Raw genomic sequence first — 14,177 nt, 5'->3', positions numbered from 1 at the left:
TGCTGAGCTACATGTCATGCCCTTGTTAAAGGCGGGGGAAAAAAATAGGAAAAGGTTTGTGCCAGGTATCTATGAGGTCAGGCAATTAAGTTTGCAAACTCGCCCTAGAAAAAGTGGCACTTATCTCATTGCTGAATATCACTACAGTCACCTTTGAAGTACCGCCCTTGGGAAGCTAGTCACTGACACCAGTGCCTAGTCCACCCTTCAAAGTAATTGTGGAACTCTTCCTGGAATGGCCATCAGAGCTGTCATATTATCCTTGATGACCTGAATATCATCAAAGTCACTTCCTTTCAATATTTCCTTTATATTCAGGTAAAGAAAAATGTCACTGGGGGCGTTCCAATACAGTTCTTCATTTACTGGCTAAAAACTCCCTCACACTGCCATGTGAGCTAGTGTATCGTCTTGATGCAAGAGGCATGAGTTGTTAGCAAAAAGTTCAGGTTGTTTTTCTCTAACTTTTTCACACAAACTTTTTCAGCACTTCCAAATAGTAAACTTGGTTAACTGTCCAGTTGGTGCAAATTCATGATTAACAATACCTCTGATATCAAAAAAGGTTAGCATCTTTGCATCCTTTCTTTTTTTTTTTTTTTTTTCATAGCAGCATTGTTTTGACTCTTGATTTGGACGGAGAAAACTTTTTTGGTCATGGAGAATTGGCTGACTTCCTTTGTACACTCTGATGGTTTCTTTCAGGGTCTTACTGGTACACCCATGTTTCATCACCAGTGATAACATGCCCCAAAACATCATCTTGCCTCTGCAAAAGTTCTTGGCAAACTTTGACTCTACTTGGCTTTTGTTCAATGGTGAGCTCCTTCAGGACCATTTCTGCATATACCTTTCTCATGCCAAGATTTTCTCTGGCTGTTTCTCTATCCATGTTAACTTGGTCTACTGTGCTTCTCACAGCTGACAACACTGACACACAATTAGATGACTTTTGGCAATGTTTTCATAAGTTCCCCTTGATACTAGCCACACTAATCTCTCCTCATCGATGACAGTTTCTCTCCCCCTCAGAAAAACATGTTTAATTCATTTGTACACTGCTGTTTTCTTCATGGGATTATCCCCATAAACTTGGACTGACATTTCCCTGATTTCACTTCCACTCTTGCCATATTTAACAAGAAACTTAATCTTTATTTGTTGCTCTAATACAAGCTCTGACATTCTCGGCGATGGCACACAAAAAACATGCAACAGGAATGAATGTCACTCAGCAAGACACTGCCACAAACACAGCTGTGAGGCAACGATACATGAAACCTTCCTGAGTTGTTGTACAGTGCTGTCAACCATTTAAATGCAGGGTGGCAAGATCATGAACTTAATTGTCAGACCTCATCTATCCCCTTTTATGGAGAAAAGCAAAACTTTCTCAGAAAGCCCAAGCAGATTTCTCTTTGCCTTATTTGCCTGACCAGTTAAATGGCCACTGCTAGCTTCAAAGGAAGCAAGGTACTTGCTACCCAATAAAATCAGTATTCCCTTAGCAAAGAGAATATTGAGAAAGCAAGTGTCTGTTACATTGTCAAGACCTTTTACCTTGTTATCTTTAACAAGTGTTAATATTAACTCAATAAGTGTGTTGACGCTGAATAACAAAGAGAATGGGCAGTAGCTAACATCTATCATTTATGGCTGCGCCACATCCTAACTCGTGTGTTTAGGGGATTCTCACCTAATGAACTAGACTTCCTCCCTCCTAAAAAATTTGAAGTGCCGGATACATGTTTTCTCAGCCTCCTTTGCAGCTAGAGAAGATACATCTGCCTTAAACTTTAAAGTTAATGATACAGAAAAGCACGAATCCTTTGAAGAGGTTGACCAACAACACTGCTGCTTTGAGCTCCACAGAGGAGCTGCAAAAGTGGGTTGTTTAGTGACAACGTTCATTTTTCAATGTTGGCAAAGTCAGTGGTGTAAGCTGCAGTATCTCCCCCAAAGTGGAGACAGTGGGATAGTCACTGAAGCAATTCTTTGATGTCCTTAGTCACTGTGTAGCCTCTAATTTCTGGTTTCCTCTCAGTAATCCTGGGAATTTTTTTTTTTTTTTTTTTGAGACAGAGTCTCTGTCACCCTGGATAGAGTGCCATGGCGTCATCATAGCTCACAGCAACCTCAAAATCCTGAGCTTGAGCAATCCTCTTGCCTCAGCCTCCCAAGTAGCTGGGACTACAGGCGCTCAGCTATTTATTTAGAGATGGGGAATCTCCGTCTTGCTCAGGCTGGTCTCGAACTCCTAAGCTCAAGCAATCCACCCACCTTGGCCTCCCAGAGTACTAGGATTACCGGCGTGAGCCACTGCATCCAGCCCTGAGAATTACTTTTAATAAAACTATTTTTTGTTGTTGTTAAAATTAACCTGAATTGGCTCGGCGCCTGTGCCTCAAGCGGCTAAGACGCCAGCCACATATACCTGAGCTGGTGGGTTCGAATCCAGCCCAGCCCCGCCAAACAACTAAGACAGCTGCAACCAAAAAAAAATAGCCGGGCGTTGTGGCAGGCACCTGTAGTCCCAGCTATTTGGGAGGCTGAGACAGTAGAATCGCTAGAGCCCAGGAGTTGGAGGTTGCTGTGAGCTGTGATGCTACAGCACTCTACCCAGGATGACAGCTTGAGGCTCTGTCTCAAAAAAAAAAAAAAAAACCCTGAATTGAGGTGGCACCTGTGGCTCAATGGGTAGGCTGCCAGCCCCATATACCAAGGGGTGGCGGGTTCAAACCCGGTCCCGGCCATAGTGCAACAAAAAAAATAGTTCAGCGTTGTGGTGGGCATCTGTAGTCCCAATTACTTGGGAGGCTAAGGCAAGAGAATCGCCTAAGCCCAGGAGTTGGAGGTTGCTGTGAGCTGTGACACCACCGCACTCTGCCAAGAGTGATAAAGTGAAACTCTGTCTCTACAAAAAAAAAAAAATTAACCTGAATTGCTTATAACCTAAAGCTCTGACTGATAAAATAAGCATGGTTTTGAAAACCATGCATATGGGTATTTTTGTTTGTTTGTTTGTTTTTTGAGACAGAGCCTCAAGCTGTCACCCTGGGTAGAGTGCTGTGACATCACAACTCATAGCAACCTCCAACTCCTGGGCTCAAGCGATTCTCTTGCCTCAGCTTCCCAAGTAGCTGGGACTACAGGCACTCACCACAACACCCAGCATTTTTTGGTTGTAGCTGTCGCTTGGCAGGCCCAGGCTAGATTCAAACCTGCCAGCTCCAGTGTATGTGGCTGGTGCCTTAGCCGCTTGAGCTACAGGCACCAAGCCCATGCATACGGTTTTAAAAAACAACCATGCATAAATATTGTCAACACTTTATACGTAATTTTGCACTTTTTTTTTTTTTGTAGAGACAGCGTCTCACTTTGTCACCCTCAGTAGAGTGCTGTGGCATCACAGCTCACAGCAACCTCCAACTCCTGGGCTTAGGTGTTTCTCTTGCCTCAGCCTCCCAAGTAGCTGGGACTACAGGCAACTGCCACAACGCCCAGCTATTTTTTTGTTGCAGTTTGGCCAGGGATGGGTTTGAATGCGCCACCCTTGGTATATGGGGCTGGTGCCCAGCACTTACATTTTAATGTAATATTTGACAGTTATAAAGTGTGGCATGGAAACAAATAATCAAGCATAATAACTCATTACCTAACTTAAGAATTATTACCAGTTCTTTGCATTTATTTGAGTTTCTCTCCTATCTTTTCCCATCCCCTTCCTCTTTTTAATAGTCTTATCACATGTAAAAGACCTAAAGTAGTATGTATCTCTAAAGTGACTTATTTTTTAGTTCCTCTTTGAACTTTTAAAAAATGATATCACACTGCAGATGGTCTAGGGATTTGATTTTTTTCATTCAACATGTTTCTAACATTTATTGAACTTGACATTCATTTTCATTGATATATATTTCATTCTGTGATTATATATTAAGGAATATATATAATTATACATTTTTTAAAAATCTTTGCTAATGGGCGGCACCTGTGGCTCAGTGAGTAGGGCGCTGGCCCCACATGCCGAGGGTGGCAGGTTCAAACCCAGCCCCGGCCAAATTGCAACAAAAAATTGCCGGGCATTGTGGCGGGCGCCTGTAATCCCAGCTGCTTGGGAGGCTGAGGCAAGAGAATCGCAGAAGCCCAAGAGTTAGAGGTTGCTGTGAGCTGTGTGATGTCATGGCACTCTACCCCAGGGCGGTACAGTGAGACTCTGTCTCTACAAAAAAAAAAAAAAAAAAATCTTTGCTAATATCTGACTTGAGAATTTTTAATTTTTCCATCTACTTCATTTATATTAAACACATTTAACTAGAAGTCATATTTCATATTTTGCAGTTAATTTGATGGTATGTCATGGCAACTCCCCCTCTGAAAGAGCAGCAGAGTCTTTCTTGCCCTCTCAGACTGGGTGCAGTGGTACAATCATAGCTCACTGCAGGCTCCAATTCCAGGGCTCGAGTGATCCTCACCTCAGCCTCCTAAATAGCTGGGACTACAGGCATATGCCATGAGGCCAGGCTAATTTTTTTAGTTTTTTCCAGAGATGGGGTATCACCTGGTTATACAGGCTATCTTGAGCTCCTGAACTCAAGTGATCCTCTCACCTTGGCCTCCCGAAGTGCTGGGATTATAGACATGAGCCACCACACCTGGCCAAATGACACTTTTTGTTTTGTTACTCTCCAAGAATGCTAAGGCAGGGCTCCAGAGCTTTGATTAAATACAACTTTGTTCAACATTTCATCCAGCCTCCAAGAAATATATGTGGAGTTAATGAGTTGATTTCTGTATGTTATTGACCCTAAGGTTGATTTTTATTTCCTATTTTAACATCTCTGAAACTGGGATCTGTCTTAACACAGGTAGGGGTGGTGATGTTGATCATGAGGATATGCAAAATTGGTTTGCACTTCTGTTGGATGACATAACAAAGGCAATCTTGATACTTTCAATCAAACTGAGGACCATTTGAGAAAGGAATATGGGTTTGGGTTGCTTTCAGTGAACTATTGATATCTTTAGAATGCCAGCATAAAAATTTGGAGTATGGCTATAATAGTTTTCTATTGTTGTATAACAAATTCCCACAAATGTAGCAGTTTAAGAGCAACACCCATGTCTTATCTCACCATTCTTTAGGTCAGAAGACCATGCAGGGCTAAACTGAGTTCTTTTCTCAGGGTCAGGGTCTCAGCTCAGAGCAGTATCTCATCTGAGACTCTCTCCTAAGCCACATGGTTATAGGCAAAATCCATTTCTTTTTTTTTTTTTTTTTTTGTAGAGACAGAGTCTCACTATACTGCCCTCAGTAGAGTGCCGTGGCGTCACACGGCTCACAGCAACCTCTAACTCTTGGGCTTACGCAATTCTCTTGCCTCAGCCTCCCAAGCAGCTGGGACTACAGGTGCCCGCCACAACGCCCGGCTATTTTTTGTTGCAGTTTGGCCGGGGCTGGGCTTGAACCCGCCACCCTCGGCATATGGGGCCGGCGCCCTACTCACTGAGCCACAGGCGCCGCCCCAAAATCCATTTCTTTGCAGCTATAAATCTCAGAGACCATCTTCAAAGTAATAGGAACTAATCTCTCTGACTTTCCTTGTCTTCCACCTCAAGACTTCCTTTAAGAACACACCTGACTATGGGCGGCGCCTGTGGCTCAGTGAGTAGGGTGCTGGCCCCATATACAGAGGGTGGCGGGTTCAAACCCAGCCCCGGCCAAACTGCAACAAAACAATAGCCAGACGTGTGGCGGGCGCCTGTAGTCCCAGCTGCTCGGGAGGCTGAGGCAAGAATCACGTAAGCCCAAGAGCTGGAGGTTGCTGTGAGCCGTGTGACACCACGGCATTCTACCAGGGGCAGTAAAGTGAGACTCTGTCTCTACAAAAAAAAAAAAAGAACACACCTGACTAGGTCAGGACCAACCAGAATAATCTTCCTCCTGATTAACCCAACTAATTAGAGACCTTAATTACATCTGTAATAATCCCTTTACCATAAAAGAAATATGAGTGCTATCCTTTCACTTATGCTTAAAAGGAGGGGATGAGTCTGGGTGTGGTGGCTCACACCTGTAATCCTAGCACTCTGGGAGGCCAAAGTGAGTGGGTCACTTGAGCTCAGGAGTTTGAGACCAGCCTGGGCAAGAGAGAGACCCCCATCTCTAAAAATAGTTGGGTGTTGTGGCAAGTGCCCCGTGGTCCCAGCTATTCGGGAGGCTGAAACAAGAAGATTGCTTAAAACCCAAGAGTTTGAGGTTGCTGTGAGCTACGACGCCATGACACTCTATTGAGGGCAACAAAGTGAGACTCTGTCTCAAAAATAAATAAATAAATAAAAGGAAGGGATAATACAATGTATGTACACCAGACAGTGGGAATCATCATCGTGGCCATCATGGAATTCTGCCTACCACAATGGCTTTTATCAGCTTGGAATAAGATCTTGGAAACATCACGAATAATACATTTTGACATCATGTACTGCCTGATAAAATACAATGAGGAGAGCATATCACCTCCAGTGTTCTTCCAAATAATGCATGACCTCAATCTAATCAAGAGAAAACATCAGGCAAAACCAAATTGAGAACTGGATAGTGTTGCAAAGCATTAAAGTGATGAAAGACAAGTAAACACTGAGGAACTATCACAGAATGAAGACTAAGGAGACAGCAACTAAATGTGGTGTAGGATCCTAGAGTTGATCCTGGAAGAGAAAATGGACATAGAGGAAAAGCTGGTGAACTCAAAATGTTGTGGGTTAAGTAGTAGTATTGGGTCAAGGTTAATTCTCTAGGGTTTTGTTGTTTGTTTGTTTTGAGACAGACTCTTTGTCCTGGGTAGAGTGTCATGATGTCTTCATAGCTCACAACAACCTCAAACTCCTGGGCTCAAGCAGTCCTCTTGCCTCAGCCTCCCAAGTAGCTGGGACTACAACCACTGCCACTACACCCAGCTAGTTTTTTCTATTTTTAGAGATGGGGGTCTCGCTCTTGCTAGGCTGGTCTCCAACTCATGAGCTCAGGCAATCCACCCACCTTAGACTCCCACAAAGCTAGGATTACAGGCATGAGCCACCACACCAGGCTTAATTTCCTAGTTTTTTTGTTTGGGGGGGAGGGGTTGCAGTTTTTGCCAGGACTGGGTTTGAACCCACCACCTCCAGCATATGGGGCCTGGCGCCCTACTCCTTTGAGCCACAGGCGCCACCCCTAACTTCATAGTTTTGAAAATTGTTCTATAGCTAGGTTAATAGGAGAAGCTGGGTGAAGGAGTTATGGAAACTTTCTGTACTATTTTCAAACTGTTCTCTAAATCTAAAACTGAAAAAAAAAAAAAAATCATTTCCTGGCTCAGTGCCCATAGCTCAGTGGTTAAACTGAGCACTGGCAGGTTCGAACCCAGCCGGGGCCTGCTGAACAACAACTGCAACAAAAAAATAGCCACCGTTGTGGTGTGCATCTGTAGTCCCAGCTACTTGGGAGGCTGAGGCAAGAGAATCGCTTAAGCCTATGAATTGGAGGTTGCTGTGAGCTGTGTGAGGCCACAGCACTCTACCAAGGGCCATAAAGTGAGATTCTGTCTCTACAAAAAAAAAAAAAAAGATTCAGAGGAGTTAAACTTTGTGAAGAAGTTTGAGCACTATCTTAGCAAATTAAGTTTGCAGAAGAGGAACACAGGATAAAAACGTATGTTCAAATAAATGTAAAATAGGCCTCTTCATAAATATAAAAATTCTAAGCAATGAAAACATTATGTCATAGTGAAAATGGCAAGATTCTTTCTAACTTACAGTCCCAAAATAATGACATATCATACAATCAATACTGCCTCGTATTCAATAATAAAGTGTAATTCACTCATTCAGTGAGTATTTATTACTTACTGCATATGTAAGTCACTGTTCCAGTGACTTACATATGGGGGATGTCACATTTGGGGGATACAATAATGAATGAAATGGAATTGAAGCTTATGCTGTAGTTCAGGGAGATAAGCAGTAAACAATTAAATTCATTCATGTGTTAATCCTGAGAGCAATACATGTAAGGAAGATAGTAAAACAAGCTCATATTATTGATTGATGTTTTAGTGGATACTTTCCCTTTAGAAAATGTCGGTAACATTTAATCTAAAACCTGAACTATGAGAAAGTATCCTATATGTGATGATTTAGGGAAGATGTATTCCAGGAAGACAACAGGGTGTTGAAGAAAGAACAAATTCACAATGTTGGAGGAAACAGTGCATTAGAGAATTAAGGAGGGACTAGATCAGTGGTTCTCCACCTTCCTAATGCCACGACCCTTTAATACAGTTCCTCATGTTGTAGTGACCCCCAACTATAAAATTATTTTCATTGCTACTTCATAACTGTAATTTTGCTACTGTTATGAATTATAATGTAAGTATCTGATATACAAGAGACCCCCAAAGGGGTAGCAACCCATAGGTTGAGAACCGCTGGACTAGATGATTTAGGGTCTTGTGGACCATGGTGAAAGAGTCTGGACTTAGTTTCCATAGGACTGAGTTTAACTTAAATCAAAAATATTATTTTGCGGGCCGGGCGTGGTAGCTCATGCACATAATCTTAGCACTCTGGGAAGCCAAGGCGGGTAGAACCACAACATGAGGAACTGTGTTACCAGAGCCACAGCAAGACCTTGTCTCCGCTGAAAATAGAAAAAACTGAGGCAAAAGGATTGCTGAAATCAAAGGGTTAGAGGTTGTTGTGAGCTATGAGGTTGCCATGGCACTCTATCCAGGGCAACAGTTTGAAAACATATATATATATAAAATTTTGCTCCACCTATCCCTCTGGCTGACTCCCAGAGCTACAATGTTACAGTGATTACTTTCCGTGCATCAGCTTAGCATGTCCACATAATTCTTCCACTAAGTGCAATGTTGATATTCTAAAGAGGAGCATTATTCAAAGCTTTTCTACTATTCTATTATTTAAATTCTAATACCTTATTAAATTAATGTTGTTATTGTTATTTATATAATGCATTTTATAATGCATTTTAATGTTTGGGGGATTGTTAGGGACTAAAAGGTTTTGAACTATAGGGCTCTAAGACCAAATCTTACTTACTTACATTAATTCTTATCAAAATAATAATCTTTATGAAAGTTTTTGTTTTAGATGTATTTTTCTGTTCTTAAACTTTGAATGTGGATACTTTTACCATCCAATATTATCATAGTTTTTATGAAAAAAGGTCCTCTAACTTTCCTAAATAGGAAGTACATGTTAGAATAAAATCAGGTCCTTAAAATCTTCACTGAATTTAGACTTATTTAAAATTTTTAAAAAGCTCTACATTGACTTGATTTTTCTCATTTGACAAATAACATACAAAAACTTCACCCATGACTGCTCAAGAAAATCTTATAAATGTGTAAGGGGAGAGCTTCTAACCCCACGAGGTCTAGAGTTGTCCAATTCATGAATCAATATCTTCAAATAAACTCTTAACATTAAAAAAGAGAGATTTACTTTGATTCTCAAAATAGACTCCAGAAATGATGTGCTTATCTATAATTGTAGAGAAAAAAAAAACACACAACCATAATCAATTTCATTGTCTATTTATAGAAAACGTATGAATAACCAAAAATAATTCATCCAATTTTTTCCCCTGGTTGTTGTTCCTAAATTGACTATAGTCCCAAAATATCTTCCCCAGATCCATTATTAGGAGACAGTTTTCCAAGTGATTTCACAAGTTTCTGCTTTAACTTTGGCTTAAAAAAATAAATAGGCCAGCAAGTGGCTCACATCTGTAATATCCTAGCACTCTGAGAGGCCGAGGCGGACTGCTTGAGCTCAAGAGTTGGAGATCAGCCTGAGCAAGAGTGAGACCCCCATCTCTACTAAAAATAGAAAAACTGAGACAGGAGGGTCACTTGAGCCCAGGAGTTGGAGGTTGCTGTGAGCTATGATGATGCCATAGCACTCTATTCAAGGTGATAGAGTGAGACGCTTAAAAAATAAATAACTAAGGGCGGCGCCTGTGGCTCAGTCCGTAGGGCACCGGCCCCATATACCGAGGGTGGCAGGTTCAAGCCTGGCCCTGGCCAAACTGCAACTAAAAAATAGCCGGGCGTTGTGGCGGGCGCCTGTAGTCCCAGCTACTCGGGAGGCTGAGGCAAGAGAATCGCTTGAGCCCAGGAGTTGGAGGTTGCTGTGAGCTGTGTGAGGCCACGGCACTCTACCGAGGGCCATAAAGTGAGACTCTGTCTCTACAAAAAAATAAATAAATAAAAACATAATTGTGTTTTTGCTGTTTATTTGACTTTTCAAAATTCATCAAAAAAACCAATACTGCCTTAAAATGTAGTGATCTAAAAATGAACATACGTCTATTTAAGGGTTGTACTTGTAACAAATCACTTAAACTAGTGATTTAAATCAAATAACTCCCCGTTACTTTTCTTTAATGCATTAGAAGCTAAAATGTATATTTATTTGTTTATACATATTTGCATTTTGTTAAATGTAAATTTATACTAATTTTGGATCAAAGAGGAATTTAAAGGCAATTGGGATATATTCAGAATAAGGATGATGAAATGATCATATGGTTTAAAACAATCTTTAGAAGCTGTGTCTAATGGCAGAAATCAAGACTTTATCCTTCCTACTAGGAATTGTATGGAAAGAATTTAATGAGACTATTTTTTTTTTTTTTACATTTCTCATTGCTATGAAATTTGAGAATGTGTGCTCTTACATCTAATTCTACTTTTAGCCCAGCTTCATATGACATTGTATCTAGTGTAAGAGCTCAGGACAGTTTTTCTGTAACATTAGATTAGAATATTCTAATCTAGATCTATTGTGGGAAGTGGAGATCTCAATTTAAGAACTGGACACAGTAAACAAAACAGTTGGTTTGAAATATTTAGGTTCTGTACTTTCCCAGCAGAATGTTTCAATTTCTAACAACTTACACTGTTAAGTTGGGGACTTATGACGAGCTCATGGTGCAGGATGGGGAAAGATTTATCAGGAGTATAACAAATATAAAAAAATTATTTTATTTCGCAGAGGGAGAGAGAGAGAGAAAAAAAAAAAAAACAGGGAGGGAGTGGTGGCCAGGGAAAGAGAGAAGGTACTGGTAGTTCCATGCCCCCAGCTCTGCCCAGGAAAAGCAGCTTGGTGTTTTTAAAGGGTAAAAAAGTGTGTGTTTGTTTTTTCTCTGTGGCAGCAGACTGATAAGAAACGTTTTGAGGTGGCAGGGGGTAGACTTCCCCCATTCTCTTTCCTTTGGAGGTGGGGTTTGTCCTTGGGATGTAGTTTTGACAGGAAGTGAGGCAAAAGGCTGTAGCTGGGTGCTCGCACCCCTATTGCCCACTGAGGGTTCCTTAAGGCTGAGAAAACTCTGGAGGTAACAAGTTAGGCCATAAGTATTTTAATTAAACAGAACAAAGAGGGTAGTTGGGGTGTGAGTTTTCTCTACAGAAGGGCAGTTTTCTGCTGTGTTCATTTCCCTTACTTGCTGTTTGATAGTTTATTTTCCTCTGTTAGCTAGGTTATTAGTAAGGTCACCTTTCACTGTTGTCCAGTGAGACATTCATTCAATAAGCTTTTTTTTTGTTTTGTTTTGTTTGTTTTTGTAGAGACAGAGTTTCACTTTACCGCCTTCAGTAGAGTGCCATGATGTCACAGGACTCACAGCAACCTCTAACTCTTGGGCTTCAGCGATTCTCCTGCATCAGCCTCCTGAGCAGCTGGGACTACAGGCGCCCGCCACAACGCCCGGCTATTTTTTTTTTTTTGGTTGCAGTTCAGCCGGGGCTGGGTTTGAACCCGCTACCCTCGGTATATGGGGCCAGCGCCCTACTCACTGAGCCACAGGCGCCACCCCTCAATAAGCTTTTTGAGAGTTGTCTAGACTGGACACTGTCAGGAACCAGAATTGCAAAGATGAATGTCAGAGGCTCTGTCCTGATGTATCACTAGCTAGTAAAAACTAATAATGACAACAGAGTGAGCTATGAAAGCATTGAGAGTGAAGCAAATTATCTGTGCTTAGAAAAGCATGGGAAGGCATCAGGGAGAACAAAGAGGCAGCTTAGAGGTGGTATGCGTGGGACTGGACCAACACCAACAAAGGTGGAGAGGAAAGTTTTGAACAGAAATAAAGGATACTGCCTCCTCATAGATCTCAAGGTGATTTGCTCAGAATAGGTTATATGGTACCTAATTCTGTGCATCTTTCCTTCATTGCACTTAACTCCAGTGTGTATGTTTAGATTTGCTTTTGTGTACCATTTACTGATGCTAGACTGAAAGTTCCTTAAAGACAGACAGGATCATCCACGTCATTTTTCTTTACTACTGTCTACTTCCTAGTAATCACACATACCAATGAATAAACTTGTTGAAATCGAAAAATGGGGGGTGGGGAGGCGGCGCCTGTGGCTCAGTGGGTAGGGCGCCAGGCCCATATACGGAGGGTGGCAGATTTGAACCCGGCCTGGGCCAAACTGCAACAAAAAAATAGCTAGGTGTTCTGGCGGGTGCCTGTAGTCCCAGCTACTCCAGAGGCTGAGGCAAGAGAATGGCCTAAGCCCAGGAGTGGGAGGTTGCTGTGAGCTGTGACGCCACAGGACTCTACTGAGGGCAACAAAGTGAAACTTCTCAAGACAGTAAGTATAATTTATCCAATACTTCCGATACCAGAATTTCACTCTTCAGTAGGTCAGTGGTCTCGGGGATTCTAAGAATGAACCCACCAACCACAGATCAGTAGTAAGACAGGACCTTTTTTTTTTTTTTGAGACCGAGCCTCAAGCAGTCGCCCTGGGTAGAGTGCTGTAATATCACAGCTCACAGCAACCTCCAACCCCTAGGCTCAAGCGATTCTCCTGCCTCCGCCTCCCAAGTAGCTGGGACTACAGGCGCCTGCCACAACGCTCAGCTATTTTTTGGCTGCAGCCAGCAGTGTTGTTTGGCAGGCCTGGGCTGGATTCGAACCCACCATCTCAGGTGTATGTGGCTGGCGCCTTAGCTGCTGGACCCGGAGGCACCGAGCCAGTAAGACAAGACTTTTATTTTTTTATTTTATTATTATTATTTTTTTTTTTTTTTGGCCGGGGCTGGGTTTGAACCTGCCACCCCCGGCATATGGGACCGGCGCCCTACTCCTTGAGCCACAGGCGCCGCCCAAGACAGGACTTATATTGTAAGTTAGAAAAGAATACAGAAAAAGTAAAAAGCACCAGAGCTTCTGGGAGGGGGAAAGAACTGAAGAACTCCCTTGGGAGTCTCCTCCTGGGCTCTTTTATCTAGGGGTCTTAAGTCTAGAGGATTACACGCTGCTGGCAGTTGGTCCTTTACAATCTTTGTCCCTTAAAAGGATTAAGGTGTGTGCTCTTACCCAAGGTGGAACCACCCAAAAAACCATCACAGGCTGCTTTGTTCATGATCTCATCAGAGTCCAGCGGGTGTGTCCGGAAAAAGGCAGTCTGCTTGTACCTAGAAATTGGGGTCTGACTTCTGAGCTCACCTGGGCCTAGAGAATGGGGGGCTCCCTGTCTAGCCCTAAGTGGTGGAATCCTGTATTACTTCCATGTCAGAGAGCCACTGAATCTGTGAAAAGTATCCCTTAGTAGTCCTTTCTCCACGGGAGCATGTTCTATTTCTTGAGAAGAGACAATTCATTGAACTATTCTGTGGCCTGGTTTAACTATTTTCCTCTTCTTTTCCCCCATTGGATGAATCATCCCTTTGCCCCGATTGGAACCTTTTATTCACTGATTCAGTCTCTTTGATTACCTGATACACTACGAATACCTTCTGATAGCCAGAAAATTCAATTGAAAGAAGCTGGGGGTGTTTTGTTTTGTTTTTTCTTGCTAGTGCTTTATGCAGCCCTGCTGACCCTTGTCCATCTGTTGCAAACTATATAGTTTGTGGATGACAAAGGTCTCACTTCGATTTCCCAATTACATTGCTAAAGTCCTGACTTTATACTAATTAATACCATTCTAATGTAGTACACATAAGAAAACATGTTCGCATTTTGAGAAGAAACTGGAGTTTGAGAACTTGTGCATTATCGCTCGAAAGAGAAATCTTTTTAAAAAGACATTCTTAGATATGCCCTCAGAATTGTTCGCCCTCAAGTTTTACCTCAGTCTCGCGGCCTAAAGCAT

The sequence above is a fragment of the Nycticebus coucang genome, chromosome 5 (genome assembly GCF_027406575.1).
Source record: "Nycticebus coucang isolate mNycCou1 chromosome 5, mNycCou1.pri, whole genome shotgun sequence".
Lineage (NCBI taxonomy): Eukaryota > Metazoa > Chordata > Mammalia > Primates > Lorisidae > Nycticebus > Nycticebus coucang.
Note: the sequence above shows the minus strand (reverse complement) of the source record.